This window comes from Corythoichthys intestinalis, chromosome 1 (genome assembly GCF_030265065.1).
Source record: "Corythoichthys intestinalis isolate RoL2023-P3 chromosome 1, ASM3026506v1, whole genome shotgun sequence".
NCBI classification, from domain to species: Eukaryota; Metazoa; Chordata; class Actinopteri; order Syngnathiformes; family Syngnathidae; genus Corythoichthys; species Corythoichthys intestinalis.
The window spans coordinates 64,454,711-64,474,079 of record NC_080395.1 but is presented as its reverse complement, the minus strand read 5'-3'; positions in this window follow the sequence as shown (position 1 = coordinate 64,474,079).

Sequence of the window (19,369 nt, the reverse complement as noted above, 5' to 3'; positions counted from 1 at the left end):
CCGAGGACAAGGGGGGAGCGAGGGCTCCTGAAAACGAGGAAGGGGCTCACCTCCCGATGATTACCGGATACGAGGTTGTTGATAGCTTCGGTCTGATTGGTCACCCGAAACAAGACTTGGCCATCCAAAGCCGTGGTCTGCAAAGGGGCTGAGAGCATGTGCGTCGCCAGCCCCAACTGATGAGCCAGGTCCCCGTCAATGAAATTCTCATCCGAGCCACAGTCCACTAAGGCGGTGATGGTGCGCGACTGACCCTTCCAGGAAAGAGTAACCGGGAGTTGGAGCCGGCGAGAGGGAGTTTCCCGGCCGTATTGGGCAGTTGCGAAGGAAATGTCCCGCTGTTCCACAGTAGATACATAATTTGTTGTTGAATCTTCGCTCACATTCACCTGGAGTTAGTCTGGTTCGGCCGAGTTGCATAGGCTCCGGGTTGTTGACCGGGGGCGCTTCTCTGTGCACGCGCGCAGCGCTGGGTGTCGGACCGGGAGGTGAAGGCGGCCGGGAGAGAGAGACACGGGTGGGCGGAGCCTCCGCCTGCTCCCGGCGCTGTGTCTGTCGTTCGCGAAGCCGATTGTCCAGTTTGATCGTAAGAGCGACCAAGTGATCAAGCGAGGAAGCTTCTCTTGTGGCTAGTTCATCTTTGAGGGATTCGCTCAGTGCCCGGATGAAAACTTCCTGTAGCGCCTCGTCATTAAATCAGCTTTCCGCCGCCAGCGTTCGGAACTCTATGGCGAACTCTGCAACGCTGCGGGCTCCCTGGCGCACCGACATGAGTTGCTTGGCAGCTTCCTTGCCCTGAACGGGATGGTCGAATACCTTCTTCATTTCGTCTGTGAAGCAGGCGTAGGAATAGCACACGGAGGAATCCTGCTCCCAAACGGAGGAAGCCCACTCCAAAGCGGAGTCGCGGAGGCAGCCGATCATATACGCCAGGGGTCCCCAAACTTTTTCCTGTGGGGGACACATAACTTTTCCCTTCGCTGATGAGGGGGTCAGTTTGTAACAGAAAAAGTGTGACGATTGCAGGAGTGCCTAAATGTAAAAATATATTGTTTTTCACAAAGCCACAATCAAATAACCCTTTTTGGATTCTTCACGGAACAAAAGTAAATAAAATAATAATATATTATATAATAATAAAAACAATAATGATAATAATAACTGAAAAAGAGGGTTAGTTTGACTGGGGATCCGTCTGTGGGTGTGTGGTGCAAAGCCGGCGACGCTATGGAGTTGTGACTCCGATCAGAGAATCAACAGGGCACGTTCAGGATTTATTTGTTTCCTTTAATGATGATGAAAGGAGTATGAGATTTATTTTGCTGTATTGTGGTTTCTGTGAATACAAGATAACCATATAACATGTCAGTAATATAATATATATAACCTATAAATATATACTGTATTATAAACATATCTAAATTAACAGGAACAACACTAAATATAATATAAATGAAATACACTGCTTACAGAATGCATACATAGGCTTGCCACCCGTCCCTTGAAATACGGAATCATTCCGTAATTGGGAATTAAAAGTTGCGTTCTGTATTGAACCAATACGGAACGCAGTTTATTCCGTATTTCACAATTGTCCCATGGGGCGACCCCGCGCGACCCGCTGCTCCAGCGGCGGGGAGTGGCGGGCGGCGGTGCGCCCAGCCCATACACGTCTGTCACACAAAAACACACACCTGCACTCATGAGTGCCCACTGAGCCAACAATAATGAACAAAAATGGCAGGAGATATTAAAGACAGCAAAATAGTTATCTGCCTGCCCGCTGCTGTCTGCCCTGCACTGCGCTCCACTTTCGGGTTCTTTGCCTAGTTACCTCGCTCGCTCTGCTCAGTGCACCGCCCTGCGCGTTTTCAAAACTAACCTGTCTCTTTAACATCAGAAGTTCAGGACACCCCATGTCATCCTCAAAAGGGGAAACGTCTCCATTTAATAGACTGGAGTGGCTCGATAGAGTCACTGATGATGACTATAACGCGAACTGCAAGGCAGGCAGGAAAGTTTTTGCAGTGTCTCACGGAGGTGTAAAACAGCATGCTGCAGGGGACCTCCACAAACAGAATATAAGATCCCAGAAGAGCCTTCGTCACAACTCTTTGTACCTGAAACATCCCCTGAGCTTGATTTGGTATGTTATTATGCTCTTGTATTTGGATAACAAATAGGCTATATTTATATTTACCTTCATACATCTTGCATTGATAGGAGCATAGCTAGGCTATTTCAGTTGCTGCTATGGTTGATTATTTTTTAGGAATGTTGATTTTTTTTGTTTTTGAAACATGCATTTATTATCAATCAATATGGAATGAATTTATGTACCCATAAAGAGCATCTTATTTTGTTACGCTAACTAATGCTCCTCATTTGGAATTATTCCTAATAGATTAACAGCAAATAAACACTGAATAAATAGTCCTACTGCAAATATATGCTATCTATTGATTGATTAATTGTGAATTTGACATCATCCCACTCCTACCCTCTAAATTACTGCAGCTGAGGTGACACAGGTATACCACACAGTAAAACGTAGCCAGCCAGAGCTACAATAGTGCTGACTTTGGACACAGGCTCAATCACAATGTTTTTATGTGATTCCAAAATGGTGAAGAAAATTACTTTGAGGAGAACAAGCAAGAGGCACGGTAGAAACAAGTCCTGGGTCCAAAGGCAGTGGGTGATGTGCTCAATTAAATGCTGGACTTCATAGAGAATGGTGACGAGTCAGCTGCTAGAATTGTAGCTCTCCTTGAACATTCCCTTAAGAAATTTGGCTCGTCGATGGATCACGTGACCGGATTCAGTGCCGACAACACAAATATTAATTACGATATTCACAACTTCGTTTTCACTAACCTGCAGAAAAAAAAAATCTGCTGCAAGGAAACTACCATGCCCACAAAGTGCACAATACAGTTTTTCATCTAAAAATATATACATTTCTATGCATTTTAAGAGTTTTGGGGATGCCCCTTTTTTCGCCCGTAAGGCTTTGGGCGCGAGGGGGGCGTCCCTTATTTCTATTTCTGAAAGGTGGCAACCCTTTGCATACAATGCTAATCATTCACAATAATGAGCATACACATTAAGCAGGAAAATAACAATTTAGATAAGTTAATTGGCAACAAACAAAATTCAGCCTCCACCATGTTGCCAAAGAGGCCAACGATTAGCATTAGCGATTAGTGCTAGCGGCTAACGGTTAGCACACGGCGGCTAGCGGTTAGCTCGTGGCGGCTAATGAATACAAGGGACCCTAAGCAGGTAACTCATCTGCCAAACGTGTTTATGCACTGCTAAGGCACACTTCTGCAATATACCCACCTCTTTCATTCATACATAACACTTAGATTGCCACTAAACAGGACGACAGCTTGAGGAACGGACAGCAGGCAGTGAAAGGAGGAAAAGGTGACTCGTGTACACTGGCAGTGAAGGGAGGAGAGACAGTAACTCGTGCGCTCAAATGAAGGGAGGAGAGAAAGTGACTCGTGCGCGCGTCGCTTTTCATAAAGGGCCAGCGTAGTAACCCATCCATCCATCCATTATCTTCCGCTTAGTCCGGGGTCGGGTCGCGGGGGCAGCAGCTTTAGCAGGGAAGCCAAGACTTCCCTCTCCCCAGCCACTTCAGTCAGCTCCTCCGGCGGCATTCCAAGGCGTTCCCAGGCCAGCCGAGCGACATAGTCTCTTCAGCGTGTCCTGGGTCATCCCCGGGGCCTCCCGCCGGTGGGACATGCCCAGAACACCTCTCCAAGGAGGCGTCCAGGAGGCATCCGAACCAGATGCCCGAGCCACCTCAACTGGCTCCTCTCAACGCGGAGGAGTAGCGGCCTATCTCACCCTATCTCTAAGGGAGAGCCCGGACACCCTACGGAGGAAACTCATTTCGGCCGCTTGGGATCTTGTTCTTTCGGTCACGACCCACAGCTCGGGACCATAGGTGAGGGTAGGAACGTAGATCGACCGGTAAATCGAGAGCTTCGCCTTTTGGCTCAGCTCCTTCTTCACCACAACGGACCAGTGCAGAGTCCGCATCACTGCAGACGCTGCACCAATCCGCCTGTCAATCTCCCGCTTCCTCCTACCCTCACTCGTGAACAAGACCCCAAGATACTTGAACTCCTCCACTTGGGGTAGGATCTCATCCGCAACCCGGAGAGGGCATGCCACCCTTTTCCGGCTGAGGACTATGGTCTCGGATTTGGAGGTGCTGATCTTCATCCCAACTGCTTCACACTCGGCTGCGAACCGCCCCAGTGAGAGTTGGAGGTCATGGCTTGATGAAGCCAACAGCACCACATCGTCTGCAAAAAGCAGAGATGCAATGCTGAGGTCACCAAACCAGACAGCCTCAAAGCTTGGGCTGCGCCTAGAAATTCTGTCCATAAAGATTATGAACAGAATCGGTGACAAAGGGCAGCCTTGGCGGAGTCCAATCCTCACTGGAACGAATTCGACTTACTGCCGGCAATGCGGATCAGACTCTGACACCGGTCGTACAGGGACCGAATAGCCCTTAACAAGGGGCTCGGTATCCCATACTCCCGGAGCACCCTCCACAGGACTCCCCTAGGCACACGGTCGAACGCCTTCTCCAAATCCACAAAACACATGTAGACTGGTTGAGCGAACTCCCATGGCCCCTCGAGGATCCTGCCAAGGGTGTAGAGCTGGTCCACTGTTCCACGGCCAGGAAGAAAACCACACTGCTCCTCCTGAATCCGAGATTCGACTTCCTGATGGACCCTCCTCTCCAGCACCCCTGAATAGACTGTACCGGGGAGGCTGAGGAGTGTGATCCCTCTATCATTGGAAAACACCCTCCGGTCCCCCTTCTTAAAAAGGGGGACCACCACCCCGGTCTGCCAATCCAGAGGCACTGTCCCCGATGTCCACGCAATGTTGTAGAGGCGTGTCAGGCCACGACAGCCCCACAACATCCAGAGCCTTTAGGAACTCCGGGCGGATCTCATCGACCCCCGGGGCCTTGCCACCGAGGAGCTTTCCAACCACCTCAGTGACTACAACCCCAGAGATCGGAGCGCTCACCTCGGAGTCCCTAGACCCTGCTTCCTCAAAGGAAGGCGTGTCGGTGGAATTGAAGAGGTCTTCGAAGTATTCTCCCCACCGACTCACGACGTCCCGAGTCGAGGTCAGCAGTACCCCATCTTCACTATATACAGTGTTAATGATGCACTGCTTTCCTCTCCGCAGACGCCGGATGGTGGACCAGAATTTCCTCAAAGCCAATCGGAAGTCGTTTTCCATAGCCTCGCCAAACTCCTCCCATGTCCGAGTTTTTGCCTCGGCGACCGCCATAGCTGCAGTCCGCTTGGCCAGCCGGTACCTGTCAGCTGCCTCTGGAGTCCCACAGGCCAAAAAGGCCCGGTAGGCCTCCTTCTTCAGCTTGACGGCATCCCTTACCACTGGTGTCCACCAGCGGGTTCGGGTATTGCCGCCACGACAGGCACCAACCACCTTACGGCCAAACCTCCAATCGGCCGCCTCAACAATGGAGGTGCGGAACATGGTCCACTCGGACTCAATGTCCCCCACCTCCCCCGGGACAAGGGAGAAGTTCTGCCGGAGGTGGGTGTAGAAGCTCTTTCTGACAGGGGATTCTGCCAGACGTTCCCAGCAGACACTCACAATACGTTTAGGCCTACCAGGTCTGACCAGCATCTTCCCCCGCCATCGGAACCAACACACCACCAGGTAGTGATCAGTTGACAGCTCCGCTCCTCTCTTCACCCGAGTGTCCAAAACATGCGGCCGCAAGTCCAATGACACGATTACAAAGTCGATCAACGAACTGCGGCCTAGGGTGTCCTGGTGCCAAGTGCACATATGGACACCCTTATGTTTGAACATGGTGTTTATTATGGACAATCCATGACGAGCACAGAAGTCCAACAACAGAACACCGCTCGGGTTCTGATCGGGGGGACCGTTCCTCACAATCACGCCCCTCCAGGTCTCACTGTCATTACCCACATGAGCATTGAAGTCCCGCAGCAGTTGTTTGGTGCATAAGCACAAACAACAGTCAGGACCCGTCCCCCCACCCGAAGGCGGAGGGAGGCTACCCCCTCGTCTACTGGGGTAAACCCCAACGTACAGGCACCAAGCCGGGGGGCAATAAGTATGCCCACACCTGCTCGGCGCCTCTCACCGTGGGCAACTACAGAGTGGAAGAGGGTCCAACCCCTCTCGAGAGGACTGGTACCAGACCCCAAACTGTGTGTGGAGGATAGTCCAGCTATATCTAGTTGGAACTTCTCTGCTTGACACACCAGCTCGGGCTCCTTCCCCCCCAGAGAGGTGACATTCTATGTCCCGAGAGTTAGCCCTCCTTGGCCTTTCCCACAGGTGGTGAGCCCATGGGAAGCAGCGTAGTAACAATTAAACTAAAGCACAAACATGCAATGGGGCTTTCCTACAATAACACTATTAATTAAATAGATAATAACCAAATGACCCTCTCTGGGTTCTTCACAGAAAAAATGGCCAGGAAATAACACTATTGGGGAAAAAAAAAAATCAAAATGCTCTCTGGTATTGTTCAGGGGGCCGGACCAAATAGGGAGGCGCGGGCCGTAGTTTGGGGACCCCTGATATACGCTATCTTCGCCCTGCCATCCTGGTAAGTAGATGGCTTTTGTCCGAACACCAGGCTACAGTGCACGAGAAATGCCCGGAGAAATGTTCAGAGATCGCCACTGTCGGGAGCTGGGGCGGGAACGTGAGGGTCGCAGAGATCGGCTGGGGCTGCTGTGAAGTTCGGCGGCCGACAAGTGCGCAGTTCGGCCAGGCGATCTGGTGGAGAAAGCGGCATAATGTGTGCCTGGATGGCTCTAATTGTTTGCCCGATGTCCGCCACCTTACCGTATAGGTCTTGGATGGCTTGATGGTGTCCAATAGGCCATGCGGGCGAGCTGATAGCGTCGTCTGCGGGATCCATTTGTGGCCCGATCAAACTGTTAGGATCGCGGAACTGGTGGGTGGGATCCCAACGCAGACATTAGGGAAACAGATGAGAGTTGCCAAGTTTATTGATAATGATCCAAAGCATTCCAGCAATACAACCAAGGAATGGCTGAAAAAGAAGAAGAGGCAGAGGCCCTAACAAGGCAGTAGTAGGTGGTTTATCTACCTGACATGTTTCGGCGAACACCTCCGCCTTCGTCGGAGGGTCCGAAGGCGGAAGTGTTCGCCGAAACATGTCAGGTAAATAAAAGCTAACGTCGCTAGCTTCTACTGTTCATTCCACAACATGATCGGGGATTCGTCAAAACTTTTCTTTTATCCAAGGCAATACTAGGTGGTTTATTTACCTGACATGTTTCGGCAAACATGTCTGCCTTCGTCATAGGGTCTGAAGGCAGAGGTGTTCGCCGAAACATGTCAGGTAAATAAAAGCTAACGTCGCTAGCTTCTACTGTTCATTCCACAACATGATCTGGGATTCGTCAAAACTTTTCTTTTATCCCAGGCAATAGCAGGTGGTTTATTTACCTGACATGCTTCAAATCATAAAAATAATAACAGCCTATATCTTACCAATCTTGTAAGCTCGATGGGTCTTATCTCCATTCCATGTCAGGTAGTCTGGGCACATTGTTTGCATCCTGATTAGCGTCTGGCTAATACATGTACCGTCCAACATAAAATTCCAGCCGCCTCCACTTCCTCCAACTCTTCAAAACCTGGATCTCCTCACTTGCACTCGATCTATTGCTTATATCGCTGTTTGAATCACTGTTTGAAGGGCTTTGTAGGGCGGCTGTATGGAGCGCTGCCATCGCTGTTCTCGGTGTGACGTATCACTTCTGGGTTCGTCCCCTTTCAGGCTTGAACTTCCAAACGGGGTTATTTTGTCAAATATACAAAACATATAAATTATTTTTTCATGCTTTATTTGGTGGACAATTTTTAATTACCTTAATGGTAATCCTATTTGGCATTTTATGAAATTACATCACATTTGGTCTTTAAGTCCTGGGCTCGAGTCTTCCTGTGTGGAGTTTGCATGTTTCCTCCCACACCCACAAAACACGTATTCTAGGCTGACTGACCATTTCAAAATTTCCTTCGTTATGAGTACGTACGTGATTGTTTGTTTGTTTCCTTGTGCCCTGCGATTGGGTGGCAACCAATTCAGGGTGTACTTCGCCTACTGCCCATAGTTTACCTCAGATATGGTCCAGCCCTATGGCCCTCGTGAGGATAAGAGTAATAGAAGATGGATGACTGAATGCATTCTTGAAAAGAAAAGACAAGGTTGACAGAAAAGAACGTGATTATTGTGCCCACTAACACATGTACTGGCACCACCAGACAGTTTCATCAGCCTTTATTGTACAACTATCCTATGGCGCTTGATATGTACTGGCCATGACGTCATATTGGTTCATGGAGTTTTGTGTTCCTAGATCAGTTTGAAGTTCCAACAGAGAGAGAGAGCAGATGAGATGAGGGGAAAACTCAAAAACTAAAAGATGTTATTGCGAGATAATGACAAAACCACCACACTGTGGCGTAAACAATTATTTAGGTATCTCAAAGCAGTTGTAGAAAACCTTGGTATTACATTCGACCCAACTCTTTCTTTTCACTCGCACATCAACATTATTACTAAGATTGCTTCTATCTCTGCAATATTGCAAAGATATGACCTATTTTATCTAATAGTGATTTAGGGACCAGAGTTCATGCATTCGTTCCATCTCACCTTGACTACTGTGTATGTTGCTCTCCTAGCTTCCCATGTCTAGTTTTAAAAGCCTGTAAATAGTGCGAAATGCTGCAGCGAGACAACATGAGGACAAAAAGGTTTATCACGTGTATTCCTATATTGTCAGACTTGCATTTGCTCCCTGTCCATTTATGCTGCAATTTCAATATTTTGCTACAGATCTGTAAATTATTACAGGATTTATCACCTCTTTACCTTGTCGACTTACTGACACCATATGTTACTTCCCAAAGGAAAGGAAGGCATAGCTACACATTTTTTAGTGACTCAGAGCGCACAAATGAAGTCAGCAGGTTCTAGAGCATTTTCTTTTTTAGGATCCAGAACTATGGAACAGCCTACCGCAGGAAATGAAAATCACTAACTCAGTATAAATGTTTAAATATTGCCTTAAAATGTGTTTTTACACACTGGTATTTAGCTAAAGATACAAGTAGGGCTCTTTTACTACCACTCAACTTGTGAATCCCTACCTGTCAGCCCTACTGGAATCAGGACTATGTGACAATCCCTGAGCATGCTTTGAAGGTTTTGGAGCAGTGAAGAAGGAGCTGCTTTCCTGCTGGCTTTTTTCTGTATCGCCTCGTCTTCTTGTCTTCATGGAAGGACAATTTTGTTAATGTCCTTACGAAACGTCTTTTTGGATGGACTGTAATGTTGGTTAATATATTGGTTAGATCTGTGGTATGGTTGTCATTTATCATAACCTGGAAGGTGGATCCCTCCCTTAAGTGGTCCCTACGCAATTTTCTTATATTTTTCCCCAAAGTTTATACTATACATAGATTTATATGGAACTTTGTGTGTGTGTGGGTGACTTTCCCTATGGACTTCAAAATGGCTACACCGATTCTGACAGAATTTTACACAGTTGTACATTATGTCTCTCGCAGTGTTCTTAGATGGGTTTGATCTCTGTAGGCCTCAATTTAGTGCGGGAAATTAATTCGAAACTACAAAAAGTAGCATAGAAAATGAGACCTGATTGTGGAGGCGACAGCGCCATCTTTTGGGCAAAAGATACATTTCTTACGATTTCAATGTCACAGTTGGCTTTCAAACTTTATCGTTTCATGCGGAAATTTAAATGTACTGTGATGATGCGTTGTGGCTTTGAGTACTCCACAACAAGATGCTGAATTTAAAAAAAAAAAAAAAAAAAAAAAAAAAGGACAATTCTCCGGAATATTAATAAAGGATTCGTTTTGGCTGAGTATCTTAATATCTAGAAATGGTAAATGGCAAGTTTGTCTGTGTGGCTGACAGTGTCTTCGCATTTTACGGACGCCGAAACTGCTGGGCGGATTTTGACAAAATTTTGCACAGTGGTACTTTAGTGTCTGGGAGAGGGGTTTGATCTCTGTAGGACTCCATTTAGTGACGAAAGTTAATTCGAAACTCAAACATTTTGCATAGAAAATGCCCATTTTTTTTCTTTTTCACCTGAGCAACGCAGGGCCATTATCCTTGATAAATCAATCCAGCATACATTAAAAAAAAAAATTTGTGAACTTTAATTTCATTCAAATTTACTTATCTGATTTTTAAAAGCTTTATGTAAGATTAGTGGCCAAAAATGGTACTGCAACCAGGATCAAAATATTGAAGCACAAAACCTTCGGGCTGCCAGATTAGTGCTTCGCAATAGAGAATCAAGCTGCATTAACATGTCCTAGTTGCATTACAATTAGAAAAGATAAAGGCTAACAAACTACACACTACATTTGTCTTCAAATGTAAGGGTTTCAAATTCCACTGGGGTTAAGATGTTGCATGAATAAATAATCATTTTTACCAAGGAAGGATGACACAAAGATAAAAGAGCCGAGTTTTCCCAACAACCCCACCAAAAAAGAGCTCAGTTACGAGCTTCATGTTAGTTTCTATCATCATGATGGGGAGGGAACTCCCGTTACTTTCTCAACCTATAAGAACACTGGCAAAGAAATACGTATCTCTTTTGCTAATGCATTAACAGCATTCACACGGTATTCCTCCCTCTGATTTAATTCAAATTGCCGACTAAATATGTAAACGCATAAGAAGGCTTTCTTTGACCCTGTCAATGGACCCACATGCTCAATGGCGTTGCACGAGCATGCCACCTGCGTTCATATTCCAAATGTCACTTTACCATACATGAATTTAATAAAGGAAAACTCAAAAGTACATCAGCTGTTGAGAATTCATTGCTCATGGCTCAAGTGAATTCATGGATTCACTTTGGTTTGTCATCCATTTTTAATTCCTTTTCAGTTGTCTCCAGTGATTTACGGCATCTCAAATGCATTTCCATAGACTTCACTATCAGTTGACGTGACACGGGGCTCGGGGCCAATCTGTAGGGGGCCTATTTTAAAAAATTAAAATTCAAATATTTTCAAAACCAAAGCCGCAAGCGACCTAAAACCAAAACATCCACCTAGCAAAACTTAAAATGGCTATAAAATTCTCAAATTTTACACTAGAGCACAAAAATCACCAAATACAGAGAAAATCACCTATATTTTCAGGATTAATAACAATATTTAACAAATAACTTTTTGCCCAAAATAGCAACTTAATTTTTTTTTATTTAGTGCATGTTTTCAACAGCTAACAAATCATTCAATTTTCACATCAGAAACTTAATACTTGAGGAAAGCATGCAGAATCATCTTAATTTTACTCAACAAAAGCAAAATTTACATACGGAGGCAGTCTATCTGGCCCTCGTTGTTTTTAGATTGAAATGTTACATAAAATAAAACACGTAAAAGGCGATTTTGTTGTTGTTGTATGGACGCAGAAATATCTAAATTACTACTTTTTTGTCTGAAAATTACCTATGGCCTGTACTACGAACGGAGTTCAACCTCCCCAGAATTAATCCTGTTTACCAGCGTGTAACCGGAGTTGACAAAACCTGGTTATCTAGTTTGTGGTCAATCGGTGCTATGATGCTGATAATGAGGTTGATTAGTTGAACCTGTGTCAACCCAATCAGAGTTACTGCGCGATCACATAAAAGGGGGCGGAAACCAGAGTCAAACACTACTTGTGATGATGGCACGGGTACCTTACTTCACGCAGGAGGAATGCACGATATTTATGCGGAGTTATGAGGAAATCCACCCTCACCGCGTAATCCAACACAGCTTCGGCGAGTAGAGCGCGACTGGTCTGTTGGCAGCGAATTACAAATCGTGTGAATGCGTCAATATGCCAGTTTACTTATGTCCATGAAAAGAAATAAAGCCTGCTGTCAGGACAATAAAATAAGATTTGGTATGTTAACTGTTAGAAATAATTTATCGTATGTGCATCACCACATATAGCAGGATGATTGTATGTTTAGTCCTATTGACTGTATGAATATGTATGTTCTTTGAACATCTTCGGAGTAGAGGTTAGATCGGGCCTAAAAAAATTCAGTCCGACCCGACCCGATCAATTAACTTGATTTGCAGGCCGAGCCCAACCCCCCCAGAAATTTTGTTTTATATTTGGGAGGAATCAGGAGAAGAAGGAAATGCGGGGATGCGATGCGTGGTTGCGTTTTGTGTGATCACATTTGTGACGATGCCTGCATGCATAATGATAATAAATTAAAGCCCGTCTTTTGTGACGGATTTTCACAGTTAAACAAGACTGTAAGATGCATATTCAATAAACATTTATATTTTTTATTTTTGTGTGTCTGTTCTATCAGTGGATTTGACATTTATTTTAATCTCTTCGAGTTGGCAGAAAAAAAAGTTTTTCTCAATGTTTAAAAAGTCTTCATATTTTTATGATTGTTATAAATGCATTTACACAGCGGAATAACGCTGGTAAAGTTTGTTAAATATATTTCTCATTTGAGAGCAAAGCTCCACATTCGTTTACATTCAGCGAAGCCGACACAGGTTTCTGTATAGCATTTTCAACAATCAATTTGAAGCGTTTCCATACCCCACTCTTACCACTTTCCGAATCACACACACACAGTGTTGTTACTCAGATATTCAGCATCACCGATGGAATACATACATTGTCCGCTGGGCAAAAGAGCGCAAGGACAGGCACACACCGCTCGATTGTGAGGGCCTGACTTCGGTGGGTAACGTTAGAGACGTCCGCCTCGATCAGCTGGCGCAAGTAACGAATTCTCTCAGCTGAAAATCTATATCTTTCATGGAGAACATCGTCCAGGTAGAGGATTCTGGCGGCCCTAAAAACCTGTGCCCTCTGCAGAGAGCCCCTCACATTCCGCGCGCCAATGTCGTATGAGTCGTCCAGGTAGCTGTCATTGTCAAGAGGACACGTCCACGGAGGAGTGCTGTTTAAATAGAGCGTGGTTAATTGGAATCCTGGTGTTAAGCAAGATGTAACTCTGAGACAACCAGGTTTGACGTGTGTTGTGTGTTGCCATGGCAACACTCCTCGGTTCCAACATATCCACCTTTCGTAGTCTCGATTAGCCGGGAAGATACGCTGCACGTGATGAAGTTACTCTCGAAGTTACCCTGCTAAGCCAGAAAACCGGCTTCGTAGTATAGGCCACTGATCATTTGAATGTAAACTTACGCTACTGTGTATGGATACAAGATGGCAGCCATCACAAAACAATGAGCTTTTAAGACGAAAATTCTTGTAAATAAATGCATACATTAACAGAATTTCTAAAGATATAAACATAGGACAGTCTAGATACTTAGTAAAAAGCATAAAACGGGCAGTTATCGTTCATTTTACGGAAATATTTTGAGCTAAAATTACGCTATTGTATAATCCAGTGTGGCAGCTATCACAAAACAAAGAGCTTTTTAAGTTGAAAGTGCATGCATGGAACTTTTTTATATAATAATTACATTGAATCCTTGACCAAATCACTCTTGAGACAATCCTTCCTGCTTGTACTGTATGTAGTAAAAAAAAAAAAAAATCATCCTGTTTCCACCTAAATCCGGCGTTTGAACACAGCGTGTGTTTGAGTTTATCACAGTGATAGCCAACTCAGCTCTGTTTGGGTCGGCCCCCAACGAGAAGGCGTGGCGCAATGTTTGTGGGAGTCGTCTTGTCATCTGATAGTAAAGTCTGTGGCATATCCTTGTTTTGTTTCTGAATTTGTCCTCATGACTCATTTGACATTCGGAACGAGGTTATTTTGCTCTGCTTGTAGACGACATTGTAAATTCTGACAGCGGAAGTTGTAACAACATTAATTTACGTAGCCTACAGAGCTCTGGCAACTTAGACGAAAACAAATAACAATCTTGGAGAGAGGGACATCCGTTGTAAACACAGAATCAAAACAACTAAAATGAGCTAAGTATTGACTTTTAAAATGGGAAAATCTCCATTTAGCCACAGAGAACCAAGTCAAAAGTATTTCCAAAAACATTTTTCTTGAATGCCTATTGAAATATTAGGGTAATTTATGAAATAACTGAAGTGCAGTTCATGCATGTGGCTCATTTAATATATCGAATATTTACTGTTTCTCTCTTTCTTAAAGATCTTTGGGATCTCTATTTATTATTCGTATTATATATAAATTTGAGTTGCTTCAGACTCATATAAACAGGTTTCTTTGAAAAAAAAAATGGTAGTCCTTACAATTGGTTTTTAAAAGCAATTTTATCAAAAATACCTTAAGATCTTAAATAAGGTTATGAAAAGCACACAATTTCGTTTGTGTCAATCAGGAATGTAGCCTTTTCTAACTAAAAAATAGTTACGCTTACGCTTATATTAGTCATATCAAATTAGCAATAGTTTTCCTATTTGCACACAATCTTCTCCGAGAGTGGGACTAATCGGAACATTTCCCTTGAGGACTGTGAAATAGTCACAAACCTCTTGAGGGGTTTCCAACTGCTCATTTTGGATGCAAGTGTTTGTGTCTGCCAGTTGGATGATTTATGGAAAGCATGTATTTTCATTTGAATCACGACAGCCCTGAATGACTATTTCATTTTCTCATTTATGAGCTAAATAGAACAGTTTATTGCGGTTCTAAAATCATACTGAATAAATTTATGTGTAATATAGTAAATTAAAGGATACGAACTAAAGATTTACACTAGAACATTCCACTGTTTATTAACTTGTTCAATGTGATGCAGATCCCAGTTAAAGACTATAAAACACTGGGGCTGGACTAGGAGTTCAAGAGAGAGTTTGGAAAACTTAAATTATAATTAATCTTATCACAGGGTCAAAAACGCAAAGTACTCCATATGGATTTAAGTCAAATGACCACGAGAGAGGAAAACAGTGTGAAGCACTGAGAAACTCTAACCACTGTGGGGTAGTATTTCCCTTCATACAAAGCCAGTTACTTCTGCAGTTGTGTAAAGTAAGTGCAATGGAAATAAATGTTTAAACAAGGCCAATTTCAGATTAATTGCATATTATAGTGCAGCATGAGTGCATATAATCCTACAGTGTACATTATTTAAACCTTCATTACTGCTTGTTGGGATACTACCTTTCAAATCTACCATTAAGAAAGTATGTGTATGCTTTTTTCCCCCGTGTTCATGGTATATTTGTCTTTGCTCTGTGGTGTAAATGATGGTTTTGTTTTCTGAATTTGGGTGAGGACCAATTTAGTATTGCTGGTATTGTTTTATTGTTGTTGTTGTGACTTGACTATAGGATTTCACCTACATGTAATAGATTGTGGCGCACCGCCACACCAAAATAAAAGCCGCCACTGCATGCGGCTTTATACATACATACATACTACATACATACATACATACATACATACTTGGGCTGTCAAAATTATCATGTTAACGGGCGGTAATTAATTTTTTAAATTAATCACGTTAAAATATTTGACGCAATTAACGCACATGCCCCGCTCAGATTAAAATGACAGCATAGTGCAATGCCAACTTGTTACTTGTGTTTTTGGAGTTTTTCGCCCTCTGCTGGCGCTTGGGTGCGACTGATTTTATGGGCTTAAGCAACATGAGCATTGTGTAATTATTGACATCAACAATGGCGGGCTACTAGTTTATTTTTTGACTGAAAATTTTACAAATTTTATTAAAACGAAAACATTAAGAGGGGTTTTAATATAAAATTTGTATAACTTGTACTAACATTTATCTTTTAAGAACTGCAAATCTTTCTATCCATGGATCACTTTAACAGAATGTTAATAATGTTAATGCCATCTTATTGATTTATTGTTATAATAAACAAATACAGTACTCATGTACCGTATTTTGAATGTATATATCCATCTTGTGTCTTATTTTTCCATTCCAACAATAATTTACAGAAAAATATGGCATGTTTTATAGATGGTTTGAATTGCGATTAATTACGATTAATTAATTTTTAAGCTGTAATTAACTCGATTTAAAATTTTAGTCGTTTGACAGCCCTAATACATACACATATATATATATATATATAGATATATATAGGCGGAAAACACAGACAAGAGTCAAAAAGCAGTTTCTGCTCTTGCACTCCTCGTTAAAAGAAACTGCTGTATTTTAAGACAAAACAACTGTTGTGTTTGATAGAACGATATGTCTGTATGCTGCTATAGCAGATTTATGGCGCATTAAGCTCCCGAACTATTTTTAATTTGTCCATTTTACCCTAAAAACCCACATTTACAGACGTCGCGCAACAACTTTTATTTCAACCCAGCCATAAAAGAAGGTAAATAATTATATTTATTATTCAAAATGTTGTTCGTTTTTAGCTTTTAATTTACATTTACTGATGTCTCTTATTTCGTTAAAAAAAAAAAAAACGAGTTTAAATAATTTTTCACTCGCATATTTTAAAGTTTTAAACAAATTATGTCACAACGAAAAAAATGGCATTGTAAAAAGTCACAGATATCTACCTCATAACGATCGCTTAATTGTATTCTTTTTGTTACTGTCGCATTTTCTACCATATGTTAGATGATAGATAATCGATCCAAACAAAGAGAAATTGAAAAAAAAAAAAACGTTTAAAAGGGTAAATATATGAAAAAGAAAATATCGACCACTTTGATGTCTGCGATTTCTGCATCGCACACTTGTTATATTGCGATGTTTCACCCATAATATCCCCAAAAAATCCAGCTGTGGCCATTCACAGCTGTGTCTTGACACTCAGTGATAAATGCTACATGGAGTTTTTCAATCGACATATGCTAAGTACGCGATAATATCACGTTGAACTCATGGCGTCTGTAATTCTGGTCTCGCGTGCTCTCACCTCCAGATAGGGTTTTGCTGTTTACATTTTTTTTCATTTTTTTAAATGCCCTCCTGTTCAAAATTGTTCTTTCCCCAGAAAATTGAGATTTTGAGCTTTCCAATGATGTATCACACATGCATATCGGACAATTTTGAAAGTTGGCCATATTGGGGGTCTCAGAGCGGAACAAGTCACCTGAGTGTTTTCCGCCTTATATACAGTATATGTATATATATATAAGATTTAAAGATACATTTAAATTAATAATTTGTATGCATTAACATGACATCTAAATGAATGTAGATAGTTCATTACCGGTAGTCCCCGGGTTAAGATGTACCCAACTTACGTGATTTCGACTTTACGACGTGTGTCTCATTCGGCGATTTTTCTGCAGTCGTTTTTTTTTTTTTTTTTTAAATATATATACTGCTGGCCAAAAGTACTGGCACCCCTACAATTCTGTCAGATAATGCTCAATTTCTCCCGGAAAATAATTGCAATTAGAAATGCTTTGGTTGTAATATCTCCATTTATTTTGCTAGCAATGAAAAATCACAAAAGAGAATGACAAAAATAAATAAATCATGATCATTTTGCACAAACTCCAAAAATGGGCCAGACAAAAGTATTGGCACCCTCAGCCTAATACTTGGTTGCACAACCTTTAGACAAAATAACCGCGAACAACCGCTTCCGGTATCCACCAGTGAGTTTCTTGCAACGCTCTGCTGGAATTTGAGACCATTCATCTTTGGCCAACTGATCCAGGTCTCTGAGATTTGAAGGTTGTCTTCTCCAAACTGCTATTTTCAGATCTCTCCACGTGTGTTCAATGGGATTCAGGTTTGGACTCATTGCTGGCCACTTTAGAAGTCTCCAGTGCTTTCTCTCAAACCATTTTCTAGTGCTTTTTGCAGTGTGTTTTGGGTCATTGTCCTGCTGGAAGACCAATGACCTTTGAGGGAGACCTAGCTTTCTCACACTGGGCCCTGTATTATGCTGCAAAATTTGTTGGTCGTCTTCAGACTTCATAACACGGTCAAGCAGTCCAGTGCCACAGGCAGCAAGGCAGCCCCAAAACATCAGGGAACCTCAGCCATGTTTGACTTTGGGGACCGTGTTCTTTTCTTTGAAGGCCTCGTTTTTTTCCTGTAAATTCTATGTTGATGCCTTTTTCCCAAAAAGCTCTACTTTTGTCTTATCTGACCAGAGAACATTCTTCCAAAACGTTTTTGGCTTTCTCAGGTAAGTTTTTCAAACTCCAGCCTGACTTTTTTTTATTTCTCTGGGTCAGAAATGGGGTCTTCCTGGGTGTCCTACCATAGAGTCCCTTTTCATTCAGACGCCGACGGATAGTACGGGTTGACACTGTTATACCCTCGGACTGCTGTCGATCTTGAACTTGTTTGGATGTTAGTTGAAGTTCTTTATCCACCACCTGCAACGTTGAAATGTCTTGTCAATTTTTCTTTTCCGTCCACATCTAGGGAGGTTAGCCACAGTGCCATGGGGTTTACACTTATTGATGACATTGTGCACGGTAGACACAGGAACATTCAGGCCTTTGGAGATGGATTTGTAGCCTTGAGATTGCCCATGCTTCCTCACAATTTTGCTTCTCAAGTCCTCAGACAGTTCTTTGGTCTTCTTTCTTTTCTCAAAGCTTAATGTGGTACACACAAGGACACAGGGCAGAGGTTGAGACAACTTTCATCCATTTTAACTGGCTGCATGTGTGATTTATTTATTGCCACCACCTGTTATGTGCCACAGGTAAGTAACAGGTGATGTTAATTACAAAACAGAGAAGCATCACATGATTTTTCAATGGGTGCCAATACGTTTGTCGGCCCATTTTTTGGGTTTTGTGTAAAATGATAATGATTTAAGTTTTTCCCATTCTCTTTTGTGTTTTTCATTGCAAGCAAAATGAATGGAGACACTACTACCAAAGCGTTTGTAATTGCAATCATTTTCTGGGAGAAAGTGAGCATTATCTGACAGAATTGCAGGAGTGCCAATAGTTTTGGCCAGCAGTGTACCTTTACAGTACAGGAGCATTGTCTACTAAGGTTAGCTTGGCATCAAATTTGAGCAAATACTGTAAACATTGCTTGACCTTTGAAGGAATTACAATCGATAAATGTTTGGGGTTGGTATCTAAACTTAAATCCAACAAAGGCAACCCGAGTGTCTATTCAAGATGTAATGTGAAATATTTAATGAATAAAATATGAATGAATCCTTATTACTAAATAAATAAGGTACTTTTAATTGGGGTCACATTGTTTAAGATTTTTGATTTCCCTGTGATGAGAATTGCCTAAGTGTTGTGTTGCATTTTGGCCAAATACACACAAAACATGGCAAGGGGATATTTAGGCTGTGTGGAAACATAGGCTAAGA